The 18,246-nt window shown below is 38.1% G+C and overlaps 1 protein-coding gene across 6 annotated transcripts in view; it reads left to right on the top strand.

Moving 5' to 3' along the window:
- The window catches only part of TBL1X (transducin beta like 1 X-linked), a 202,792-nt gene that overhangs the window by 44,283 nt on the left and 140,263 nt on the right, over positions 1-18,246 (top strand). For 5 of the 6 annotated variants that reach the window (XM_076357842.1, XM_076357866.1, XM_076357884.1 and 2 more), the window contains one exon: positions 14,626-14,698. The gene's annotated coding sequence lies outside the window, so the exon portion shown is untranslated. Of the gene's footprint in view, positions 1-7,761; positions 7,825-14,625; positions 14,699-18,246 lie in introns of all 6 variants that reach the window. The other variant, XM_076357849.1, reaches the window with a different exon arrangement.

Genomic DNA, 18,246 nt, shown 5'->3' with positions numbered 1-18,246 from the left:
CCTATTGCTTTTTTAAAGTCTATAATCACTATGCTGCAGCCCCTAGTATTAATGATGTTTACAGGTACCTCCTATTTCCCTTTTTCCCTTTCCATTTGGGATTAAACTGGTCCCATATAAACATATACTGTGTCTTGATAAACAATGGTGCTGCAATATGTAAAGCAGTGCTCATTTCGTATATAATGTTCAAAACCTCACTCCTTTTTCTGGGACGTTGCCTTTCTTAGTAAACTGTTGATTCTTAATTCTTGACCCCTGACTGAGCCTGCACTTTCTCTCCAGATACTCTCCCTGGCTGTACTTCTGTTGTTCTGAAGAGCCAGTAAGTAATGAACGGCAGACAGTGCCTTGCAGGGCTCAACCACCTGCTGTCAGAGTAGGTCACTGGAGGAACTGGGGCTCTTTGTGAGAGTGTCCTCTATAAATTGGAGCCACAGTAGGAAAAGGTGAAACCTGAAGTCAGTGGAGTTCTGCAGCAGCTCTGGAGAGGGATTTAGCTGACAGAGATGTTGATGCAGTAGTGATGAAAATGTGTGGAAAGCTGAGCATCAGAGATCACGGGGAATTCTCTGTTTCTACTTGCCCAGTAAGATCTTAACCACAATACATGCACTCTTTGAGGTGAAAAAGATCCCCTTGTTATTTTGAAACTGATTATAGTTGCAACCATAATGTCACATGGTAATACCATCACTTTAATAAGGGAGTTTCTTTCTCTGGCTTGCTTTTTGCAGGCGTAGTTAGGGGCTCTGCTTGTGTGTTGCACACAAGTCAACTCATCCATTCTTTCCTTCAAACTGGACAGGGTCAACATGACGGTTAGACTGCAAATATTTTGATAAGGGCTGTTTTGACAACATGCAAAAATACTTCCTGCAAAGGATAAAATAGCTGAAGATAAAAAAAAAATCTAATTTCCTTGGGACTTAATAGGATAGAAATTTTAAACCCTTGATTAAAATTTCTATCTTACTCTAAGCATTTTGCTTACTTTCTCTTTTCTCTGCGTCTTTGAGAGGAGGAAACAGAAGATGGAAATCCAAAGCCGGGGAAAAAAAAAATCTATTAAAAATAATGCATTAAAAATATTCAAAGGTTTTAAAAGAAGAAATTTTAATGGAAAAAACGTCGTATCTTTGGTAATTGCTTTTACTTCAGTAAGTTTCCCTTGAAAAATTTCAGTGTTCTCTGTATGTTGAAATGAATGTGGGTATCCCACAGTGAAGTAATTCGGAGCGAGTCTTTCTGCTCTCTTTTTTTCACATTTGCCTTTCCCAATCTCAACAGGATTTACCTGAAAACAATACATTGACATGGTTTTTTACTATGTTTTGTGACTACGTTAGTATTCTAACATCGACTTAGTGTCTGAGATCGGGTGGAATTGACTCTGAGCAGCGTCTGGCCAGTAGTCTCTAGTGCAGATGATGTTTCAGGGAAATTAGAAATCTCTCCATTTTAAAGGTCTTCTGTGTGTGAGTATATTAAGTTGTTCACCGATGTTTTCAGGCAACTTAATACCTGTAAGAGCTGCTTTAGTATTAATTGCACTAAATCGTAGTTCTTTCAGATGGCATTGGTTGTTTTATTGCTGTATATTGATGTTTAGGATAATTGTGATGTAGACTGCCATTAGCATGCTTGGTCATCAGGGAGGCATAGAGGTCATGAAGTAAATAACTAGTATCTTGCATCCTTTTTCTGTTGCTGTAATTAGATAACGTAACCTTTTCTGGCCAATATTTTTTTGACTAGATGTTTGACCCATATGTCATGTAACCGCAAACCAAAAACCTAATCCTGCAAACACCAAAGCATGCGTGAAACTTGCTCAGATAAGCATTTTTACTGACAAGGAGATTGCTGAGGTGAATAGTGACTCATTTGCGTGTAGTAAGAAATCCATGAGCAGAATCGTTGGCTCTCAGAAGTGTGAAGGTGTCTGATGGTTCTGCTTTAAAATCTGTTTTACCTTTAAATAAAGAATTACTTGAGGAGAAAGCACTCGTATGTGCCTTATCAGAAACAATAAGAATTCCCCAAAGTGTTTCTTTTCATAGCCTTTCAGAAGTCTTTCTTACTGTGCTGAGTATGCCTCTTCTCGTGTCTAGACTAATTTTCAGAGGTCTTGACTGGGCTGTTTAGTCTGACGTGCACCACAGGAGTCTATTAAATAAAATATACATAGATTAAAATTCCTATGAAATTATCTTTTTTTATTATTTTATTTCTTCATTAGTAGGTCCTACATTAATAATATAAAATTGTATTTTAAAAATGTTTATTCTTCCACACTGATACTTTCTGCTTTTAATTAGATTAGCCTAGTTTAATACTCTGGCTCTCATGCACAAACAAAAAATACTGCACTATTTGACTGCAACTACATCAGCAGGTATTTAGGTCCAACCAATTCGTATTAGGAGTTACTCAGTTTCTAAGCTATGCAAATATTTCTCCTGATCTTTCAACAAAGCTGTAACTTTGTATCTCAACATCCCACTTTGTGTGTTAAATATCAGGTACTCTGTTCTGTGGAAACTTCCCCTATACTTTCAATATATTTCCCTATACTCAGCTGTAAGGTGTTCCTGAGTGGCTAGATCTACATGGTGTAGCAGTTCAGCATGCTTTGGTTTCAAACTCTGAATGTGGGCAACCTTGCCAAATGTCACCTGTGATATTAATTTAATTGGTAATACTGAATATTTTGGCTGGGAGGTCATGAATGTCCTAAAAAAGATGGGAGACCTAGTTTATAGTTCACTGCTCAGTGTCTGAGTGGCCAGCTGGTTACTCTGTATGGAGAACTTCAATGGGTATGTGTGGCATGAGTAGTTTTAGAAAATCTTAATTGCCTATGCTGTTGCTTTGATGCAAAATCCAAGACAATAAAGTGAAGGAAGTAATTCTGGTCTTGTGTGTTTTGCTTTTGATCTTCTGAACAAATTTAAATTTACTGTAAATTGATCAAAGTTAGGAAACTCAAGCCAAAAGTATCACTGAAGTGATGCCCCTAGCAAACCTGGTAAAATGCCACTTGTAAAATTTTTGAGTGCTCCTCCTGTAGTTCCTTGCTGCCTTTTTATGGCCATTAACTACACTGTATTGTTTCTGGTCTGCAGGTTATACTGAGTCCTTATCCTGTGTCATACCTGTACTTTCTCTCACATCATACAGATGTGCATGCTGCATTCACAAAATACATTCATTGCAAGATACTCCTCACTGTCCGTTAGAAAGAAGTGTGCTGTAGATAAACATACATTTAGGAGCTTTAGATTCCCTGAATTTGAAGGGAGTTAGGCTCTTTAACGTAGGCACAGGCTCTGTGTTGGGCCCATGCTTTATTTTATCTGATAGTTTTGATACATAAGATTCTAAAGATTAAAAGGTAAAGTGGTGAGGTCAGTCAGAAGGGATGAGTGGGACTTAGTGACTAGAAATGGAAGTACTGATGGTAATTGAATCTGTTCGAGTGTTGTGATTTAAAAAACCTGTTTCTTTCATGCTAACATCAAAAACAGACAGTGCTCAGATATAGATAATTCAGTATTCTTGAGACATTAATTGAAAGATCAAGCACCATAAGGCAGCAATGCAAACTTCCTTAATTTAGTCTCGTAACTGTGTATCATCCCTGGCCAGTATGGGTAATTTACTGTAAATCACTTTAATTCTTGTCCTTCCTGATAACACCATACCACATTGTCAATTTGAAACACTGCCTGCTCATTTTTGCTTGCAAACTGCAATGTTTCTTTTACCATGTATACATACAAAGATTTCAGTATGTATTTGTATACGTGCCAACTGTATGCCTTATTTGCAAATGTATCTCGGCATATGTATTTTCCAACTAGGAGTGTGAGTGGATTGTGCTGGTAGGACTTTATAGGAGGTACATGCATTTGTATTCAAATAAAAGTAATTTTTGAAATCTTCTTGAAATTATGCTGGTTTTCTGCATGGAGATTCCCTATTAGAAAGAAAAAATACACTTTGTTTTACCAGATTTACGGACTCTGAAATTTTAATAAATAAATATTATTTACATAGATCCCAATGCAAACATCGGGAGATAGTTGTCCTGCTTTTCAAATTACTTACTTTTAGTCAGAAAAAGTCAAGCGTGCACTCAGTCAAAAGTGTGTGTATTTTATATTCCATGTGTCATACACTGAGAACCTAACCAGAACTATGCCTGATATTTATCTGCAATTTCAGCAAAGCATAACCTTTTCCATTATCAAAAACAAAAGGGCCAAATTGATACATTCACATCGAGCTAATGAGTGCATGTGGCACAGAGGACAGAAACCCATCTTTACGGTCTGGGGCAAATTGCGCTACTGCAGATTAATAAAATGGTGGGTGAGCATTTTATTAATGACCCAGATGAGACGGGTCATCGTCAGGCTTGGCATAACTGGCTGTATGATGGCTTTTTGATCCTTTCAATTGTAAAGTAAAAGACATGCGCTTAAGCCACCTTGGAGTTATTTTTCCCCACTGCTGGGCAGTTAGCTGACTGTGAAGAATATCTGCCCCTTGTTGTAACCGACTCAGCTTGGCTGACCAGCGGTAACATGCTAGGTCATGTCAGTTCAGTTGTTTCTGGTCCATACCTTCCTTCAGTGATGCATGAAAGTGCTCTGAAAACATAAATATCTAGAAGGTATATATATTTCAGCTGTAGAAGTGATGTAGTGATGTAGCGAGTTATATTAGTCTGCAATTTCTACGAGTTAGTGCTCGAGGCTTTGCACAGTTACGCTCTTTCATTTTAGTGCAGCACTGTTATTGACAGTGACTTTTACACCACGAGGTACTACCAGAAGTCATCCCATCTGCCTTAGATATTTGTGAGCTTTTTCCCTTACCAGTAATACGTTCATCTGTGGAGGACAGCTCGTACTACAGCTCTAAACGGGAAATGGTTAAGGTATACATGTGATGGGCGAAAAAGAGAAACCAAGTTCAAGTATAACTAGGATATTTTCTGAGAAGAAGTGGTAGCGTGTTGCTTGACTAGAATGCTTGCTTTAATTACAGAAAAAGACTCCCATGCCTTAGCTCAGGGGACAGTGCTGGCTCTGCTAGTTGCTTGGAAGAAAAAGTATTTTTTGGAATGTGACTGCAAAACATGCATGGCATTTCTGAGGCAATTACGAGATCCCAGGCTTTAAGGGAAAGTAATTCATGTTCTGTCTAGTTCTAGTGATGTTCACGGTCCAGGCAAACTTTTCACAAAGATAGGTTTTTATTAGTAGCCTTAGGAGTATTTGATTGTGATTGTGAAATTAACACTATGATGCGAGTTGCTACAATACACTATGTTGTGTATGAACTGCCAAGCTGTTTGCTTGGTACCAGTCAGCTCCTTTGTCCATCATTATTCTTTGAATTCGTCCTCCTGCATTTCTAGATTTTTTTAATCTTTTTATTGTGAGCTGTCACTTTCTGTATGATCTGAATTTTAGAACAAGAGCAGCATTGAAATTATAAATTCAGAATCCCGAAAACATTTTTCAGGAGAATATATCAGTGTAAACACGAGCTTTGGTAGAATTGGTTATAATTGAGCAGCTTTTGCTCTGGCAACTAAGAGCAAGTATGTGTGGGAGGAGGTGGCCTAACACCTAGAGGCTTGTCTAGGTGGGATCACCATAAAAAGGCACTTTCAGTGCCAGCTGAGGACATGAAGATGAGAGCAAGCAGTGGGGAGGCCACCCCCATGTCAAGGTGGGTGGAGGTTTGGCCTTTCTGGGTATCTTCTGTGCAGCTCTTCAGCAGGCTAATGCAATTACATGGTAGAGGAGAGAAGCGGCCATCTATAAGAAAGAAGCTGCCATCCATTTAGAAATGCCTTTTGGGTGCAGGCATGGGCATTTGGCGTGGAGTAACAGGAATACCCTTGTTACTGTGCACTGTGTAGTTCATCTGTTTGCTGCTCATGTTTGGAGGTGTATATTTAGGATTAAGAATCAGAAAGTCTCAGTTGCTAATTCAGCTCTGAGAGCCCCCAGTGTCTGGTCTCAGGCAGGTCACGCTAGTCTTTATCTCGATATGCAAATATTTAAAATGAGAAGAACATCTGTTAACTTCATAGGATGTTGTGTAGATGATTTAATGGTTGCAGCAGTCTGAATTAGGTAAGGTGCTGTGATAATGTCACTAAGATGGCTCTAAGCCACCAGTATGATGCAGCTGTGAAAAGGGCTAATGTGCCTCAACGATGCATTAGACATGATATTTTTGTAGAGAAAGGGAGAAATGCTAATAGCATTTTACAAAACCTTCCTGAGACCTCATTTGGAATATTGTGTCCAACGCTCTTCCCTTACAGTGAACAGAAAGATGGACTTAAATTGGAACAGGTGCAAAGACAGACAACTAGGCTGATCAGAGTTAGAGTATTTATCTTTCAGAGAGCGAATTAGAAAGCTTTTGTCGTTTAGCTTAGTCAAATGAAGGTTGAGAAGGGATAAAGTTACTCTTTCTGAATAAATTTATGGGTAAACATCAGCAATGAAGAACTGTTTCAGCTAAAGTATAACCAGTTTTTCTGGTGTTGATACTATAAATTGGTCCTGAGTGAATTTAGACAAGAAATGATAAGAACTTTCCTCACCATTTCTTCTGAACAGGACAGTGGGGCAAAGAACCTGAAGTTTTAAGCCCGAGTTTAGTAAGCTGCACAGCAGATTTCATTCTGGAATGACTATAGAAAGTTAAGTTATGAGACAAGTCTTTGGATTTGAAGTATTGAGGTCTCTAAGGGGTCTGAAGGGAGGCTGAAATTGTTTGTTTTCATTACATTTATTTGGCACTAACAAGATGTTTCAGCATTTCCAGTTGTTGCTTGTGGATAAAAAGTATGTTTTTTCTGCTCCTCTCCCAAACCCTTTAATAACGACTTATTTTACTTGTCCCTTGTTCTACCCCCCATCTTCTCACATTCACAGTGAAACTGATTACAAGATCTGGGGTCAGGAATGAATGGCTCCCCCTGGAGAAATAGAGGATAAAATAGGTATTTTTATCCCCTTTTGTTGTGTGATGCATGGTCCAATTCTTGTGATCGTTTAGGAGAAAAGTATGCAGCTATTGCAAAGACATAGGATATAGACAGTGCCCTCAAGTTCCATCTCTCCCTCTATGGTATTCTATAATTGCAGCCTTTCCTATAGCTATTTTGCCTTTTGTAGTGTATTGAGAAGCATTTTGTGGTTTAGGGCACACGGAGCGGGTATACTATGGAACTTCAGAATCGGACATTCATCGCGTGGTTGCCTGCAGTTGCACATCCATCTCGAAGAGACCATCCCGTGTCTCTGAATTACGCAGAGGCACACACTGGAATGCCATGTTGGTGATCCAGACGAGGTGTTGCATTCTGTCTGCTACTCAAACTTTGCTGTTCGGTGCGGAGAAGTTTTTCTGTCATGTTGTCTGAAGAATTTATGTATTTGTCTTCTCCTCTGCCCCAGAAGGATTGTTTTCAGTAAGTGATGCCTTGCAGTTTGGTTATCCCTCTGCCTTTGCATTTGCAGCATTTCTGTGACAAAGTGGACTTCCAGGGAAATCAGCACATCATCAAAGATCTCAGATTGAAAGGGGAAATACAGAAGGAAAATGAGATGTGAAATTCTTTCACAGGCTCTAACTTTGGTATTGAATTAAGTAACCAGAATGTGGTCAGGAAGTAGAGGATGATCAAGAGCAGCGCTTCCATTAGGTTGTCTTGTTTTTCAGAAAGTCCTGCAGCCTGAGAGACGCGTAGTGTTTATAACACATTCATGGCATAGCTGCTTCCTGGTAAGTGTGCAACAGGAAGAAGTGTTGTTCTTAAATTAGTAAGTGAAAAAGCAGCTGGTAAAGGGTGGGCTACAGCTTTCTAGATTTTATTCTGGACAGGATTTAAAGAGAAAGTTTCTTTTCAGCGTTTCATTGGAGGGCCAGATTAAAAAGTAAAATCTAACTTCTTACGTTATTGGGTTTTTTAGGCTCAGGCCATATTGTGCCACCAAACGTTCAGCTGACTGGGAAGAGGGCTCTATGCTTTAGGTGACTATTGTCATAATAAAAAATTGTTTCTTATGGGGAACCACTATAATATGAACCTGAATATTTATAAAATACATTATTAGGCAGTGGAGAACTCTTAAGAAAGTGAACTAGTTAAGTAAGATATAATTCCTGCTTCTACCAATAACTTGCCGTGTGGTTTTATACATATTATTTGAAAAGGAGACAAATAATTTTGAATAGCTCATTAATTTTATAATTGGGGCCAGCTGAATGTCCATAGAAAGACTGTAACTCCCATTTAGGATTAATTCTGTTTTGAAAATGAGTTGAGTTCACAAGCATGTACTTTAACTTTGCTGACTAAATTTAATAGCCAGTCTTTTGAAAATTTTAGCCATAATATTTATAGAATAGTAGACAGTTAAAAAATGGATGTGATTTATAATATACTTGGAGATCAAACACGAAAAACATGCCAGGGAATACATTTTAATGGAAGGGGCTTATACAGTGGTAAATTTCTTTCCTGTTCAACACCTTACAGATCGTCCATCGAGGCGGGGGGGGGGGGGGGGAAAGCACTGAGACCTTGTCTTTCATGGACAACTGTGTGACAGCAACTGTGCTGTTTATATTTAAACCATCGGATTATCTCTAATACTTTCAGATGGTCTGAAGCGAACTTCTAGCAATGCCCTTCGTGATGAGTTCCTATAATTAATGGTTCCTGAAACTACCAGGCCTCCGGCACTTCCTCTCTCCCGCAGCTCTCTGAAGTGTGAAGCTCAAGGATCAAAGAAATGTTAACTATATTAGCTTTAGGCTGTACAAACCCAGATCACTTGTTTGCTGAAAAGTTCTAGGACTTGTCTTGTGTGAGCAAGTTAACTAGCATCAGCCAGACTATAATTGCTATAGCCATAACACTAAAATCCTCTTAATTCTAGTAAGAAAGATGTTTCAGGGTGAGCTGGGCTTCTTTTGGATGAAGGTTGTTAAGCCAAAAAAGTATTTATTACAAAAAAAAACCCACCCCAGACCCCTTCATGGAAGATTTAAACTAGTTCAGTGTATGATTCTGTCACCATTATACTGGTAAATTTTCCATGCCAGGAAACCATTAGGTGGTAAGAATCGTTATTTTCCTTCAGTCATGAGGGTCCTGGGGAGGCACAAGCACTTGTTGATGTGATGAGGTGTGGCTGTTGAATGCAGCCAGTTGTACAGGATGGGGCAATTCTTTGGCTTCATATGCATAATTTGTGGAGCAAAATGATGGACCTTCTTTTGTAAATGATTCTCTTGACCTTTCTGGCAAGGAGGTATGTGTGGGTGAACGAAGCGTCTTTTTTCATGTCACTGGTGATGGAAACTAGAATGTAAACTCTGCGGTACAAGGGCTGCCAGGAGCTTGTGAGCAGGAAGAGAAAATAAACAAAGGAGAAGCGTTCCCTAAAGCAAGTGGAGGCAAATACTGAAATTCATTTTATGTCTTTTTGGTCAGTTTACCAGTGGTTTGGTTTTGGGATTTTTTTTTTGATTCAACATCAATCTACTACTAATAGTTACAGATATTTATGTTACTGTTACCCTAACTAGCAAACAAATGTGAACATGCTGATGAATAGGAGAGACTGAGAGTGCCAACTTTTGAGAAATGTCTAGGATCACCAGTGATAATTGGCTTCTGTATGAGTTACAGCCATTGGATTATTTAGGTTTTCAAGCCTGGTTCCAAGGGCATGATTCATAATATCAACAGCCCTGCTTCCTCCATGGGGTGTGACAGTGTTGGATTTGCAGGGTCAGGCTGTACTGATGACTGAATCTCATTCTACCTTTAACACCAGCAGGCAGTATACAAAATTGAAGAACAATAGATAGTACAACATTAAATATATTGGTGTAACTGTTTGAGACCTCTTCAGAAGAAATAAAAACAAATACCATCTTACATTATCCTGCCAGGTACTTTTTAATGTTGACTGCTTATCAGCAAGATCCAAGTATTTTGAACATTTTTATTTCCCTGTTGGATTTGGGGTCAAATAAAGATAATTAGATACCACTTTCAGCATTAAAGTGTACTTAACAACAGAGTGGCTCAACAGAGGAATGAGTGATCTGTTTGTAAATAGTACATTCGTTGATGATACTGCATTTATACTTAATTTTTATATATTGGGGACACAAAACATTTGTTGAAAGGCTGCCTTGTTGTAGTGTACATAAATATTATCCATAATCTGTTATTTAAATATAAAAAGTAACTTCAGTCTACTGTCTTTATGTCAGATAAATCAGAGAGTTATTCTTTCTTTTTAGTTTCAATATTGGAAGAATCAAGGTGTAATAAAAATTCCTCTTTAGCAGACACCTTCTGGCACTGAATCATTCATCTGTAGTCATTAAATAAAGTATGCTGTTATTAAATGGCCACTCAGTAATACAGTAGCAGCATAGGAGGGATACGTGCTTTCTTCACTGAATCTACATCACTGCAGTGGAGGTTGAGATTTTTAAGTCAAGAAGGAGATTGAGTTGCACAGGTTTTATTACAGGCTGTGAGAATCCTACAGCTTAACCTCCCAGGCTGTATGTGAGAATTTCACCCTGAAGAGAGGCTGCCTCCCTTCTCCTCCTGAGTGAGCCCTTGCTCCTGCTTTCTCACACATGCTTACAGACACACGCACGCACTGGTCAGCCTCCTGAGTATTTCAGTGCGTGGCACACTGAGGGATTCTGGAACAGACCCCATTAGTTGTTTGGGAGGAGTAGGATTTTGGACGGCAGCAGAGCACAAAGGTAGACAAGAGAGAACTGAGACTGCTCTTGGCACCCTGAAGGGATGGGGTTGCATTTGATGGAAGAGGAGCCTGGGTCTGCTGCTCTGTTAGAGGAAAGGAGTGATGTGACCGACTACTGTTTTATCATCATGAGAAGGGTGGCTCAAGAAACAATGAAGAAAAGCTATGTGACGTTTTTCACTATTTAGCAGTAGTGCAAATGCTATCCTTGGGAAAGAAACGCAAGGCTTAAGCACAGAGAAATTTGCCAGCACGTGAAGCAAAATGGCACGTTAAGTGTGCCATGAAAATGTGACACTGTGTGTCTTTGAATGAGGTGGGGCTGGAAGAAGAGGGAATAATACAGAGAATAAGCTGAGGATAACAATTAACAACAGATCCGGTTCTAAATCCAGTGTGAGCCTTCTAGATTTTTATTTTTCCAGAACTACTCTCTTCTGGCCAATCAACATACAGCTTACACCAAACAAGATTATAAATCTTAGGAAGCTAATTGCAAAAGTAATGTGAAAGATTAATCTAAGTTTTCACTTACACTAATTTAGTATTTTCTTTTACATTCACCTCTCTGATACACCAGTCATGAATTGTATTAAAGCTAAGGAAAAGCTCCTGCAGCATTTGCAGCACATGTGGGTTGTGCCCCCGAAGTACTGATTGTACTGTGCAGAAAGGTGACTGCGCAGTCATTATTTGAAATGTGCACTTTTCTGCACACAGATGTGCACTTGACTGCACTTCATTATTTGAAACTTGCGTTGTATTTCAGTGAGGAAATTACGGGGAAGAGGAAGGAACAAACGTAGGGAGATGAATGGAAGAGGAGGAGTTGTGTGAGATAGGAGAAGGTATAAAATACGGGAGAAGAAAAAACTACGTAGAAGGTCAGAATAATGGGAGAGCTGACAGGTTTAGGCTACTGATATGTAAGTCCATGTCAGGAACAATCCTCTGGCTAGCTGTTAGTTTTCATTGATACCAAGAAGCTGAGATCACCTAATCTATATTAAGGTTTGTGTTACCTCTTCTTTTCAAAAGATGCCTGTTACAAATAAGGGTGATGTCTTGAGGTAATCCAAAGAACTATTTTTGTGTATTCAAAGGTGGGAAGAATGTTCTTAATTAAATTCTCATCATATTTGAATTTATTACATAATTCTGACTTCTGTTTGTGTTGATATAGTTCATATTCTGTTGATACAAACTATTGTTACCAAGCCAGATATTGAAACTATTCTAAAAATAGGACTTATGCAATAAATCAAATGTCTTTTAATTTGCTTTATTATTTTACATCTTGGGGGAATCAACCTCTCCCAACTGTATAAAATCATCTTAAATTCAGTCTTATCCCCCTTAAGTCCCTCCCCCACAAAAAGGGGGGCTGTTTGAGACAAGACAGGAAGACGTCTTTGGTTGGTTCGTACTTTCTGGCAAAAATAGGTAAAGGTATGCTATCATCTACTTTCTTTCAATGGAATAAAGATAAGTACACATCCTTGGTAAACAGTGCCAAGAAAAGCCTGTTCTTAATTAAAAACCATTCCTCCCTCCTCCCCCCAGTACTTAATATATTTGACTGAATCAAGGGCTGTTTTGTCTTCAGAAAGAATGGCTTAAAGAAGTACTAGTAACTCTGTATTAACTGAAATGTAGAACGAGTTTAGATTGAGATTTAGACTCTATCTAACTTTATTTGGGTTCTTTGTAGAATGATTTTTTAAAAAAAATAAAAGAGTAGATGGTGTTAATCTAACATCAAGACTGAAGTACCTACAGTCCACAAAGCCTTCATACAGCTGCCTTGACATCTAAATACATAGGTCTCTACGTTTTTCAGTAGCGAGGGATTTAAGTGCCTAAAATTCTACTTCTGCACAGACAGCAGTGCTGGTTTGGCTTGTCTTCTGTCCAAGTCCTTCTGGGATCCTGAAATTAAGTGTTCCTGCTCATTAGCCCTTGTACAGATCTCTTTAACGCCCATCATTGGAAGTGAGTTCAGCACAAAGTGTAGCAGCCATGGCTATGGCACACTAATCACAAAGACTGTAGGAACCAGGAAGGGAAATATGGAAAAGATAGGGAGTTGGTTGTTGAGAATAAATCTGAAAATTGCTAGGGCGAGAGGCAAATGCAGGAGGCTGAGTGAGAGAGTAAAGCAGTGGGAAAACCACTGGAAGGTGAAAAGCAGTGTGGAAGAGCTAACAGATCTGTGAAGGGGACAGAAAGCTGAGAGATGATGCTGAGAGTAAAAGGAAAACTGGTATATGAGAGCTGGGAGCTAATGGGAAATGGGATTCTGGTTGTGGGGTGGGGAGGGAGCAACGTATCGTGTAATGAAGTTGATGAGAATGAAGCAGTTACTCTAAAGATGCATATGTAATTCAGTTAATGTGTAGATTTTCAGTACTGTTTTCTTCTAGCTACTGTATTCACTGAATGAGGTCAGGGTCCTGTGGAAAAACATTGCATGTCATCACTTAATAAAAAGCCAGGCAGACTAGATATGAACAAGGGGGCCCAATTAACTCCAAATACTTAAAAAGTAAAAATAAAAATTGGGGCTTCTGAAGTGCTTACCTTAAAAATTTGTTCGTTTCCACCTCATTGGACACCTTTCATATTTTAAGATTTTAGGGTTGTGAGGATGTTAGCATTTATATATAGCTTGTTGACTCTTGTTTTTTTTAAATGCATGCTTTCCATATATTTATCCTGGATGCACGATGTGAAAAGAAAACTTAAAATCTAGGAAGCACAATTACAGTCAGTTTTTTAATTTCTGTTGACTTCTGGTGAAATCTTCTTTGAAAAACTGTACCTTGCTTACTTTTTCAATTATACATTTACTTGCATGATGGAGAAGATGAAAAATGATTTTCTTTTGATCTGATGTAATTGTAATTGTATTTTAAGGGGAACTAATGCCATCTTTGTTTTCTTTCTAATCTGGTTATATTCTGACCATGGTCAAAAATAAGGCTGCGATTACTATTTAAAGAGACTAGTTTCAGTCGTTGTGTCATATCAAACGCATTGCTTTTCTACTCTGTTATTGTTAGATGGGCTGCTCTAAATTAGATGGTCTAATTCTGGAAAATTTGAATATGTGCAGGTGGACTTTTGTGTCGGCAAAGCCACACTTATTTAATTGGGGCTCCATATGCCTGCAAAAATTGATTCCATACGGTTGAATAGCACATTTTGAAAATGTTTCTTTGATTCATACTAGTGCCAGGAGAAAGTAGAATAACTTTATTTTTTGACCTCCTCCTTAACTAAGTGACAGTGCACCTGTACACAAACCTTCTTTCAATTTTTAAAGTGGTAATTGAATATGTAGGATTTTCTTGTCACATGTTAACAGTTTTAAGGTAGCTTAAATCTGTGACTAACAAAGCCTTAACTGTGTTGCTGTCTGTTTGTACTCCTAAAAACAAGTGATGAAACATGCCTAAATCATGCAATCCCGCCTTCTACTAGGTTGAATTTACATGAGGTTTCTCACAGAAAACTCTTTCATTTAAGGTTGTGCCAAGTCTAAAAAATATATATGTGTAGAACTGGTCAAATAAAACCCAGTCTTTTTGCAGGGGGAAAAAGTTTTGAGTTTTCTTCTGGTTAAGCAAATTGATGGGAAATAATCCTGTTAGAAAAGCTGGATATCTGAATTTTTAAATTGCTGAGAATTTGACACCATAGGAGTTGATATAACCAAGAGATGAACTTATGAGGAGTAATGTAAATTGATTTTTTTTCTTTGTTTTTTTATTGTACACAGGTACCTAAGGATAAAACTGGCCTGAAGGGAAAATCTGGGGGAAACTGGGGAGCTTGACTGTTCTTGCACCTGAGTAAGTGAATGCTTAGCTGGAAATCAGCTTTACAAAATGTTAAAACTGTCAAATATTTTTCAGCATCTCTGTGCCTAATTGCAGTCTGTAACTTGAGACAATACCTTGGCTTTTGAATTGAAAAAAGACTAGAAATACTAGGGCTAGCTAAAGGGTATGTTGTATAGAGCCTTCAGTGCTTTGCAGTAGGTTTGCTTTTTATTGCTACCCTTAAAGCCTCCATAAAATGAAACATAGATTATATGCAGGATTTCTTGTTGTTCTGGTGTTTTGCCTTTTCAGTTATTTATCTTGAGACTAATTTCTGAGTTTGAACGACCTCCCTGTTTCTTAAAGTCAAACTGGTTCTTGCTGGTTTGTGATCATAATAAGGCACTGAGATTCAGCAGGACTGAAGTCCTAAGGAGAGGTCACGTTAAGTATGAGGTCATCAGAGGATGAAGGCTGAGAAGATGACCTCATGGTGGCCTAATATGGTTGTCTTGGAAAGGGTGAATGCTCATTTCATGTTGTTTGAGACAGAAGCTATTGTCTCGGTTGGGTTTGCTTCCATTAGAATAGTTGGATTAGCTTCCATTAAAACAGGACAAGGACAGCTTTTTTTCATCAGCTTTGACGGGGCATGTGGCAGACGTTCCTAGGCATCTGAAGGTCCCCAACCAGTCCCAAACCCAGCCTACACAGGTTTCTGAAAAAGCAGGAAGAATATTTTTCAGTTACCCACCTGGCTTCCTTTCGTGGCAATCCAAGCATTATTCTGGTTACAATAAATTATTTTGCATGTCAAAAAGGTACTTTGTTGTATTATTTAACATATTTATTTATCATACATATTCATATATGAAATGCATGTAATATTAATGAGCAGATAAGTATAGTATAGCACAAAACTTCTTTCTACTGGTAACATATTTTTAATAGTGGGCAAGTTAATTGAGTTTTCTGAAACAATTGCCAGAACTGGAGCCTTTCTTCCTGCTGGCATTTATCATGCTAAAAGAATTATATTTAGTTTTGGAAGGCTTCAGTAAGTTGAATATACTTACTGGTATCTACATTAAATTTTACAAACTCTACTTAACAGCTGAGAGTCTCTCAATTTAATCTGGTCTAAACTTGTTATCAGTGCATTTTATTTCAGATCTGTGCTGTGGTTTAACTATATTCTTGTACCGAATGCATGAACTTATAAATTGATATCTGTCATGTCACTGCATAAAAAAGTGTATTTCATTTTGCCGTAGTATTTACTGTGTTTATCTCTTTGCGATAGAGTAGTAGACAAAAAAGTCTCTCATTGTGTTTGATATTAAAGAGAATTAAATATGTAACTTAAAAACATACCAGGCTTTGTGAGCTATACATGCATAAGACTTTTAATTTGTTCAGAAATGCGTCGTGGCAGCATTACCATTATCATTCTTTGATTTGTAAGTTAGGTAGTGAATCACAAATAATGCCTGAGACTGTACTGTAAGTAACTGGTTGCTTTCCTGTGCATTTGTAGTTCTCATTGAAGTTCTGGTTCCTGCAAATATTGTGCGTTGTCATATTTGCACTCATGGTGCATGGTTTTAGGAATTAGGTCTGTGGACTAGCGAACAGGTGTGACGTTTATTAAAGGAGAGAAGTTCAGTATTCTTAAATGATAATGGCATGTTTTGAAATCAAAATTGGCTCAACAGCTCTGTTTTAAATCCAGCAGGGACCTTTGAGAGAGGTTTTTGCCTTGTTTCTTTTAACTTCTATACTAACACGCAGCAAATGTTTTCATTTATTTCCTGTGTTATCAGTCCTACTCCACGTATTTTAGTCTATTGCTTTTGACAGTGATGAAAGACAGGTATTTCCTGACCTTTTGTATTTTGGGTGCTACATAAGCTCAGCTGTTCATTTCGGGAATATTTTCTTCTCCTGTCTTGTTCCCGTTTCCTCATTTGGAAAGCAGCACTAGAAATTCCAGGTGCAATTGCAATCTTTCTGGAATTACAGTTTACGTTTTGTGCTTGTGTACATGAGACAGGAGCTTGCCCGTACAAAAGAAAGGTGGTGATTCTGCTGGGCTTGAGGATTTGTAGGTGTAGTGACTTCTCCCTTGACAAAGATATCATGTCAGTGTTACGTTACTTTTTACTTGAAAATTGCCCTTAAGTGTTGTTTGGGGAAGGCAGAAGTCAAGAACTATTGAACTGAGAGATGGGTATAATCCAATTAAATTGTGTAGTCTGTTCCTTTATGAATATAGGATTGATCTCTAATTTAGGTGTTTATCCAGTTTATTATTTGCCAGTTATTGTAGTTACTGCATCACCTACAGATGTTCTCATTCAGACTTGAAATTGAGTGCCCCGGGGCAAGATTTTCTCAGTTAAGCATGGAAATGAACTGGCCTTGTTGTTGAGAGCATCCTGCATGTAGCAGTTCTTGTGCCTGGTGTTCTGGAAAGATCAACGTGTTTGTGCAAATCTACATCTGGGTTTGAAGCAAGATAAAACGTATCTGTGACGCAACCCTCTGTGTACTCCATTATGTTCTTTTTCAGGGATCGGCAGATAATAGTCCGTACCGTAGTTTAGAGGCTGAAGTGAAGCCAACTGGTACTGTTGCTAGAGCCTGTTGGTACTGTAGGATGAAGCTCTTCAACTTCTTTTAGTAGTTAATTTCAGGGAGATTGTTATTATTTTTGTAAATCACAGTGTATGGTTTCTGACAGTTTTTAAAGATATCGTATGCTCTGCTGTTCATAGTCTAGAAGTCTCTGGGGATTTAAAACTCTTTCTCTACAGTATCTCTCTCACACAGATCAATTAAGTTTCTAATTAGAGTTGTGTCAACTTAGCATCTACTGAAATTCTACAAAAGCTGATGTTTGATGAGACAATTCTAGGAGGTTTTTTAATCTTGTGAGAAATTTTTGGTTGAGGATTTTTGTTTCATATTTTTGAGAGGGGTTTTTTGTTGTTCGGCAAGTGGTGTTTGAGTAATGGAAAGCTCCAGTAGCTAAAATTTTAATAAAAAGGAACCAAACAAATTTATTTAAACAATTTTGTTTGTTAAAATAGCTTGTTCTCAGACAGCTAACAGAACTGTAGTTGCAACTGTCCCCCATGCTTTCTGTCTTTGAAAGACAACTTACTTTGATCAGACCTAAAATGTTGATGAACTTGTGTCTCCTTGTTTTGCCTGAAGCCAAGTGTCACAGCCTTTCGTTGGTGTTTGGAAAGTTGTATATCACTAAATTTGAAAGGTACCAAAGTCCTGTGATTGGCCTCAGCATTAAAATATGTAGATATTTGTGCTTTATGAGGCTGTAAGCCAGATAATTCATCACTAGTGGGGATCTGGAGGTAGATGTGGGCTTTTAAAGAACAATATGTTGTATTACAAATTCCTTTGGAGGCAGAGTGTTTGTTTTTAGGGATTCCTGGAGAGTGGAAGCCTATTATGGTGGTATTGTGCGTGTAATAAATAATGTACTTTGCCTAGTTGTTTTTTTTTTTTTTTCTTAAAGGTCTAAGACCATTCAAACATTCTGTCATAATAACAAG

This window comes from Aptenodytes patagonicus, chromosome 1, assembly GCF_965638725.1.
Source record: "Aptenodytes patagonicus chromosome 1, bAptPat1.pri.cur, whole genome shotgun sequence".
Taxonomy (NCBI): Eukaryota; Metazoa; Chordata; class Aves; order Sphenisciformes; family Spheniscidae; genus Aptenodytes; species Aptenodytes patagonicus.
Note: the sequence above shows the minus strand (reverse complement) of the source record. Positions and strands in the feature narration are given on the sequence as shown.